We start from the raw sequence: 9210 nt of genomic DNA on the forward strand, positions 1-9210 counted from the left end.
CCCACTTTAACAAACGAGGTCAGGGACTTCAGAAGAAGAGAGTAATAGAGTGAGAGTAAGAAGAAGCTGGAAGACTTTTCAACAAACATGGTGCATCCGGGGTTAAGTGGATCAATGCCATGGACGGGTATCATTTATTTCTATATCACTTTTTGTGAGGGAAGACTTAATTGCCACTGCTACTACTTGTAGCTTTTGAAAGGCAGTTTAAGCTAGCAGGAAGAGGTGGAGTTTCAAATTTTTGTTGTAATGCGTGCATATGTGTTGTTGTGTTTTGTGCTTTAATGTATGTACATTTATTCTTGAGTCTTGTGCAGCATTTTCTTGTATTTTACTGTTAAGTTTGATGTATTTTAAAAGCCCTTCTAGGGACAGGCATTGCAAACTAACTTAAACTATAAATGCTGTGGTATGTGGCATAAGTTCATGCTATATACTTGTCCCTGTACAAATAAACATTAAATAAACTTGCTCAAGAATGTGTCAAGCTGTAAGGATTGTATTACACCTGGCTTGGATCTCATTCCTATCACATTGCGTTTGCTTGCATTTATGTCTTGCATTAACATGCATTTTTCCTGTGGATGTATGAAGAGAGCTGGAGCCACTCAACCTTGCTGCCAGTTTCCACCAGTGGCCACTCGCGTGTGGTATTGCAATAAAAAAAAAAAATCCCCTGTAGCCTAAAAAGCATTTTCCCGGTAGACCACCATTAGAAGAGACATCTGTAACACCTTTGACAGGACACCTCGAACTACAAACGAGGTCAGTGATTACTGTTTGTGTTTTTATACCTGCTGGTTTTATATCACCTTTCCAGAAATGCACCCGGAGAGCAATTTTGTGAGTGAATGGGCGCCACCTTGGAGTCTGGTATGCAGTTCCTATAATACAGACACGTTTTTCCTTATCCAGACAAGATATCCAGATACAGATCACATGTTAATGCCGTGTGTAAAAGGGGGCTAAATGTCCCCAATGTCAAAAATGAATCTCCATAATCACTATCAATAAATAGAATACGCTGTGCATATACACTAAGCTTGCTGTTTCATTTGCTTTAGGAAATTCAAGAGAGACAAACAGCTGGACTACAGGCTGATGCTATTAGGAAACAAGTTAACAAAACCACTTCCAGAGGGTCTACAGACATGTGAGTTCATACTGGTTGGCAATCTGGCCTTAATATTGTCAAACCAAAAACTCAAACTGACATAGGGAGCTGCTCAAAAGAAAGCTGTTCTGTGCTCTCTGTGATTTCTGTCCCTCTTTGTTAGCATGATTGTTTCCATGGTTGAATAATACAAAATGCCTAATTAACACAGGGTACCTATAGCTTGTCTTTGCTGTCAGATTTGTAAAATCAGTAGCTGTGGTACAAGCATTATAGCTGCACTGTACCTTCATATGAAATCATGATGTAGAGGGCTCTCAGCTCTGCTGTTTATGTAATATACAGACTGGGACAACGGAACCAACAGCAGACTTGTTATCAGCAATCCCTCCAGTATTCTTTATCTGAAAAAAGAAAAAAAAGGACATTTCAGAGTAGTCCCTTTTCACACTGCTGACTCAGGACGGAAAGAATGTTTTCCTGTCAGACCAAGACTGAGGAGCAGGTTGAACCTAAGTTTTACTGCTGTCCGATTAAAGTGAAACAGCATGAAGTGGAAAAAAAGTAAATGGAGATTAGAAGGTGGCAAAAAGATGCCTTGAAACAGTTTATTTAATTTGCTTTTTTTTTACATTTGTTTTTTACATTCTTGACCAAATAATGGTGACGATTTCTACACACAACACAGTACCAGTAAACAGAACCTAATCTGTTATTCTTATAGTATCAAACACACTAATTGTCTTAAGTATGTGATAGTTGTCTCAGCAGGTACTCAAGAAACATCAAACATGAAATCTGACTACCCTTATTAGGAGTCACTCGTACATCTTTTGGCTGTTTGTGGTAGACACATAGAATTGACCCAAATAAAAAGCTGGATTTGAAGAGACCAAAGCACCATATTGGACAAAACAAGGTGGTGAAGTAAAGTATTTTCCTGCATGTTAAGCGTCTACACGCCCACCCAAGAGATGGTTGTAATTGATTAAAGATCCCCTCCAGTCATGTTTTGAGACATAATAAACTGTGTCTGATATGTTTTTTTTCCACAAAAAAAGTTCAATTACCTTGTTAAAAATCCTGAAAACATCTTCTCCCTCATGTAAAAACCCAGAATCTGTTAATATGTAAATATTGTTCATTTCAAAAGTTTAACTGCTGGACACAAGATGTCTCCTACATCACTATAAAGTCCATTCTCAGTGTTTGTGCACTGGAGGTTTCAATTTTCCACATCACACTTGTGTAAGTTGCATACTGGACCATGATTGGATCTAAACTAGTTGTGATGTCACAAATCATGTTTGTAGGTAGATGCCTCAAACTCAGATTGAAGATCCTTCAGCAGATGAATGTCAAAAAAACCAAACTCTGCAAATACGTCATTCTGCACAGTGAAGCTCAAACATCCAACTGAAGGAACCAGAAGAAAACACATTTTTTAATGGAGGGAGACTTTAAGTCCTTAATATAATCCTTAAATACACAATGTACAAAAAGTATGTGGACCCCCGAACACTGATTGTTGAACATTTCATTCTAAAACCATGAGTATTGATATACTGTTTTAACAGGTGTGTCCACATGTTTTTTAAGAGCCTGAAAGACAAGTGCATGGTGTCATTATTCTCATTGGTGAGATTTTTTTATTGATTGTATGATAATAATGAGAGTAAACTAAATTCTCCATAATATTCTTTGTAAAGATATTTTTAGATATCTTTATTTTAAGATATTTTTAGCCATGATTCCAACACAACCTGATTAGATAAATATCTCTACTGTATCTCTACTCTCCTTCAGCCTCTAAACACTACACTACTGAACATAAGGCAGTGTTTTTGAGCATTACAAAGTCTGGGAAATAGTTAACATCATTAAAGGATAATTCCAGTTTATTTCGACTTGGGTCTTGCAGTTGGTTGTTATCACATTGCACTTAGCAGATTAGCCATATTATCTAAATGACTTCATTTGAAGATAAAACAAAGTGAATGCACTTGAAATGTTCGTAATAACCCCTTCACTGCACAGGAAAACTGTGAGTGTGCACAACTACAGCCAATACAATAGGTCAAGTTGAACAAGGAGATCAGTCTTTAAACTAAGATGGATGTTTACAACTATGGTACTAAAATTAAACCTTGTGCACACATAGCCTCTGTAGCTTCTGCAGCAGGTGACTACAGTTTTATCATGACCAATAGAAATGGTGGGTACAACTATTATTAGCTGTAATAAATCAGAATTATCCTGATTATCCTAAACTACTTGCAAGACAATTTAAAACAGCTTTAGTGTTTAGCTACACATGTTTATGGGGTCATTTATGTTATTTGGATTACACAAACACCCTAATATGACAAAAAAGGTTTTCAACCTTCAGTAACCTTCTGCTAAGTCTGCTCATTAACACCGTGCCATAGTGTTTTCTCCATTTTCATAGCAAACTCTACACATACTTTACGGGCATCAGACTAAAACCATTTGTCACCTCTCAGAGAATCTCAAGAATGCAGACCGAAAAGACTCTTCTTATCACAATATGTTTTTAGTCTTATTCTCTCAGTTTGGATATCCAGCTGAATTCCTCTTGTGACAATGCTGTTACCTTAACTGGAGGTCAAGGGCCTTGAGGAGTCACAGTCATTCACTCTGGATAAGATACAATCTCTTACCCTCATTGCTAATAGTTTTCAGACTTTGGGGTAAACATGTTTGGGTTAAATGTGCATTTGTGGTTTTGTTTGCTGGTACAAAGAAGACAGCATATAATCAGTGAGTTCTGTTCTGTGTTTATTGTTTGGAAGCCTAAATGGGAACTTTAACATGCAGATAATTTGACTAGAATAATGGACAATGAATGTAGAACTCATTTGTGGAAAGAGACTTCATAACAGACTATTAAAATAATTTCTGACATTCTGCAGATAGGTGTGTTTCATGGAGCATATACAATTTGAAAAAGTGCACATCGTAAACTGATGTAATTGACATGATTGCGACCAGTTAGCACTAATATACTGTTCTGCATAGTAAACAGTTTCATTTTCAGACACCAGGGAAAGCTTATTGTACTCTTATGTGTTGTGTTTCATATTGTTCTCTTAATATTAGCTGGTGAGAAGGGTTATTTTATTTTAGTGGTCAGTCCTTCCACATTTTTATCAACACAATGTGCAACTGGGACCTTTGTGCTTTGGCCTTGGTCTTGTCATGTGTGTTAGCATGCTGCTCCATCGTTATGTAATATGATTGACATAATCCAACACAACTCCGGAAATCTGACCAAATTCCAAGATTTGACTGTGTCGACACTTTGCACAACAGCCACAGCAGCAACCCAATGCATGACAGTAAAACACATTGTATTGCAACTTTGGTAACGCTTTATTTTTTCAGGATAATTTGCAGGTATATTATGGGTAATTTTTAGGACATTTTACAGAAAGGTGGTGCAATTTAGTACAAATTATAAGAAAAATGGAAAAAGAAGTTTAGCTGGTTGAATTGTAGTTCCATATGTAGTTGTTAATTTGCAAAGATTCTTAATAAATTAGAGTCTTAACAATTATTTAACGGACAAAAAATACTTAGTTTTCAATGTGCAGCATGTGTCAAACATTCTATTAATTTCTGTACACTTTATTTTACAGATCCCTTACTCTCCTACTAATTTCCAGGATGTAAAAAAAAATCCTAAAAGTAGCTGCTTTGAAAGGGTTATGTCATTTGGTAATATATAGGAAATAAACTCATTAAAGTGTTTTAAGGAAGACTCTAATAGGCCATTTCTAATACAAAGTATTTTTTGTCAGTTAAAGAATTGTTATGAGTCTATATTTTCAACTTAACCAATTAAACATTTTCTTTCTGTTTTTCCTTCTAATGTGCACCAAAAAGCACCACCCTTTCTGTAAAATGTCCTGGAAATTAACCACTAAATACCTGCCATGGAAAATTATATAGAACATTTGCAGGAACTTGGTCTGTACATTGTTTCTTTGGTCCAGCACCTGTTTTAAAGTTTTTTGGATGTGCACATCTGCCACACATTTTTCGACAGGAATTTGGTATAAATTTAAAGGACCTGTAAAATGAATGGTTACAATATCTTTTTAAGAAAGCTGCAGGATGTTTCCTAGAGAAAATCTCTTGAAAAGGCTATGAAGTGAATATATATCTAAATGTATATATGTATATCTGTATATATGTACATGCATATGTCTTGAAATATGACACAAATACAATGGGGCCAGCCACGATAGCAGGACCCTAAAACTGAGGCAGCTAAATGGAATTCAGTCATCATTAATATCATCATTCACACCTATGCTGACTGTGACATGTCAAAATGTCTTCTGTGAGAAAGGTCTGTTGTAACTGGGCTACTTTCTTTATTAAATCAAGAGAATCCAGTGTTAGGAAAAGTCTTTTAGTTTTGTTGGAGTTGGATGTGTGTTGTTAGAGACTCGAGGGTCAACACTGATGTAACACATGTGCGAGCAAGTCAGATTTTTAATTAACCACTGATGCGAATCACCTCAGGGATGCCAGGAGAGTGTTGTGTACATGTTGCACTACACCAAGACTATCCCAAATGGGTAAATTGTTTGATTTGATGTTTTGGACTGTGTAACTTGGAACTTTCCCATCGACCCTTTTACCCGTAAAATAAAACCTGAAACTACATCTGCCAGAGGCCTGAAGAGGCCTACTGTCACCCATCCTACAATCACCTCCAGCCTCAGAGGATGTGAAGTAAGTAAAACCTGTTCCCCCGAACCAACAGAAGACACTCACGAGGGACAAACATCCTCATGAAACTTGCAATATTTAAGTGGAAGGTCAGCCATGTTCTGCAGTAACATTGTGTACAGTAATACCAGTGTTGTGCAATACGCTGTAGATAACAATCAGCTTGGATTCAAACCTAAATTAGATGTGTTACAGTATAATTATTTGTTGTGTCAACATAGGGCATTGCTGTTTGCATTTTACACAAGGCGATTACATTTTTGTAAAAGAAAAAAAAACAGGCTAAGGCACGGCAAAATAGTGGATAATATGATGTTTCTCATTGGCAAATAGGTTTCTGAGCATTCTCCACAACTTACTGAAATTTGACTTCAGACTTTCAAACTTATTTAATCACAAGATTAATTATAGTCTTGTAACTAGTCTTGTTTTGTGACTATCTGTCTGTGTGTCTATGAGAACCATGAGGACCCTGTTGACCCTGCAGTCACCACAAAATTTAGTGCTAGGCGAACATTCAAAACATTTTAGGGGACAAAAAGGGGGGAGGGGGGAAATCCAGGAGTTAAGTATCTCTCAGTCCTTCTGTTCCCTCAGTTCTTCTTGTCCTTTCATGTTAGATGTTTAACTTGGCAGGGTACAACATTTACCAGTCCAGGGGGATTTGTGGACTGTATGCTTAGCATTTAGTCCGACCATGAATGGGCAATAGCGGACAAGCACGTTGGGTGATGGCACACGATGTCCGGTTTAGGCCAAAAGAGACAGTGGGAGAAGGAAGAGATGAGTCTGGTGGTTTCTACTGTGACTCAGGAGCTGCAGATAGTGGGAGTGCGTTTACAGCTCTGCTGCTCAATGTGAAAGTCATTACAGGCCCCTGACTTTTATGGCTCTTGTGGAAAGATGCAGAGCCAGCGGTATGAGTCATCGATGGGACGACAGCATGTGTGCTGCTACAGCAGTAAAAAATCCTTACTCCTTCCCCCACCCCTTGTTTTTTTGGCCGCATACAGTAGAAAGCTACCAGGGCTGGAACAGAGCTCCCACGCTCTTAGTTTAATCTTGCCAAGTTCATCAGTTGGAAAGTAGTCGAGCAAACCACAACTACATGATCATTCACCAAGAGGATCACTTCAGTTATAAGGCCACATTAAATGATCTTTTGCTTGGGTTTCCTCACATCAAAACACAGTTTGAACCCCCAATTATTATTTCACTCATCTTCAAAAAAGTCCATTCAAATGAAACCAATGGTCGTTGGTTTTCAAATTCTCTCCAAACTTGTTCTGTAAAACCACACGGTCTTTCAAAGATGTCTTTGAACAGTTTCATTTTGTGGCAGAAAGCTCAGCAACGGTCTTTCCTCTAACAATGTTTACGCTGGCATCAACATGGCCCTATATGAATCATCAGCTTGTGGAAACACAATCACTGGTTTGGTAAAGGCACCATATGGTAGAGCCAAAGGACCCTGTTCAGTGAGATGGAAGCAATGAGAGCCCCTCTCGTCTCTATGGCTCCGGATAATTTTACGCTGTCACAGAGTGGATAAGAAAATGTTGCACACAAGGCTGAAATCATTCCTGTTTGTTAAAAAGAAGTAAATATAAAGGCTTTCAGTGGCAGGGGGAACAGAACAGCTTTCCAGTTGAGGAAGTTTGCAACCAGAGCAGAGATTCAGTCTGCTTTCATTTTGTATTAGCTGTGCAGTCATTTTACAGGCAATTAGAATACACAAGCTCATATTTGATTGCTTATACACAGTATTTTCTATCATACATATAGATGTCAGCAAGTATTCATTAAGATGCAAGTATGGCAAAAGGTGTGATGATTCTGGCAATTATCTTGTTGAACAAAATGTGTGCATATTAAGAGTATTCATTTACGTAAGAGCTTATTTTCTTTATTTGCCTTTAGGACTGGTTGATATATCAAATTTTAATTGATCTTAATTGAATGTTAATTTGAATTTTTGTTTTTGCATGATGTGTAAAATGTCTAAATTGTGAAAATTTAGTTATTTCAATAAGCACAAAGCAGTTTTTAGTCAAAAGGAAACATAGATGGTAGATGTCTACATTATCTGTTTTGAGTCCCAACAGTCCTGTAAGCTGTGATGTAATTAGTTACACTACATGCGCACGTGCTACAATTTATGGGTCTGTGGTGACTCCAGCTGTCTCTGGCTATCTCGTAGTGTATTTCACAGTCACATGTACGAGATGGACAGACTGAAAATGACTCTGCACACTGATCTGTGCTCTCAGTTTGTGTTTGTTGATGAAGTATTATCTCTGTAACTAAAGCACTGAGAGTCGATTGGACAGTTTTTACATTCTACTTTGTACAGTTTTTCCCTAGCTGCCGAGTAACTAATGCTAGCAGACAGCAGTCTACAGATATCAGGCTGATATCTTGTAAAGACACAAACAACAGCAGATCAATTAGTGAGCAGACATTTCTGCTCTGTCTGTGCTGAAACTGATTATTAAGCTGGATGCCCCTTAGCTGAAGCATCTGGTCCTGACAATCAACAGCTGTGTGGGATAACCTGTATTTTATGTGTAATGATGACAGTCTTGCAGGTGGTGCAGGTCTTTTGCTCAACTGTCTGGAAAAAAAACAACAAAAAAACAAACCCTTATCCCCCCTGGCTTATTATGTGAAACCAAGCATACTAAACTTATTGGTCCAGATTATCTAGAGACAGCCCAGACGATAGATGCAATAAATTCCTGTATCCACACATGTCCAATATGTTTATAGAGAAAGGTTTGAAAAAGGGAAAAAGAGCCTGAGAGAAATTGTTCTATTAAATAAATCGTGGTCACAGTAATAATTCAGAAACATGGGAAGATAATAAGTGAAATGGAAGCGTGATTTAGTTTGGATAAAAAGGGAGGTGAGGAGGATTCCTGATCCTTCACATGCACTTTATGACTCATTCGTCACTTTGCGGAAACCGAAATAATGATTTGCTCTGTTTAATGGTGCTGAGGCTGAGGTTATTTGTTTTAATTCATATAGTGCTGGGCGGTTGCGTGTTGGAATCCAGGGGGTGGTTTGTTTTGGCATGGGCTGAATGCCTGGGCAGTGTACCACAGTGGGCTGCTGTTAGTCACTTTTTTGCTTAGTGCGGAAATTATGACACAGAATTGCCAGTTGCTGTGGCTCTGATTTCTGTTGTACATGTTTTTTACTCTCTTTGCTGAGTTACTCTACTTTTTAATGGTGGATACATTTAAGTGAAGGTGGAAGTGTGTCCACTGGGTTTTACCACTTGCAAACTTTGACCAAAAACAGCCCAGTGTTAATAAAAACACAATGTCTGG

The sequence above is a fragment of the Thunnus maccoyii genome, chromosome 11 (genome assembly GCF_910596095.1).
Source record: "Thunnus maccoyii chromosome 11, fThuMac1.1, whole genome shotgun sequence".
Taxonomy (NCBI): Eukaryota; Metazoa; Chordata; class Actinopteri; order Scombriformes; family Scombridae; genus Thunnus; species Thunnus maccoyii.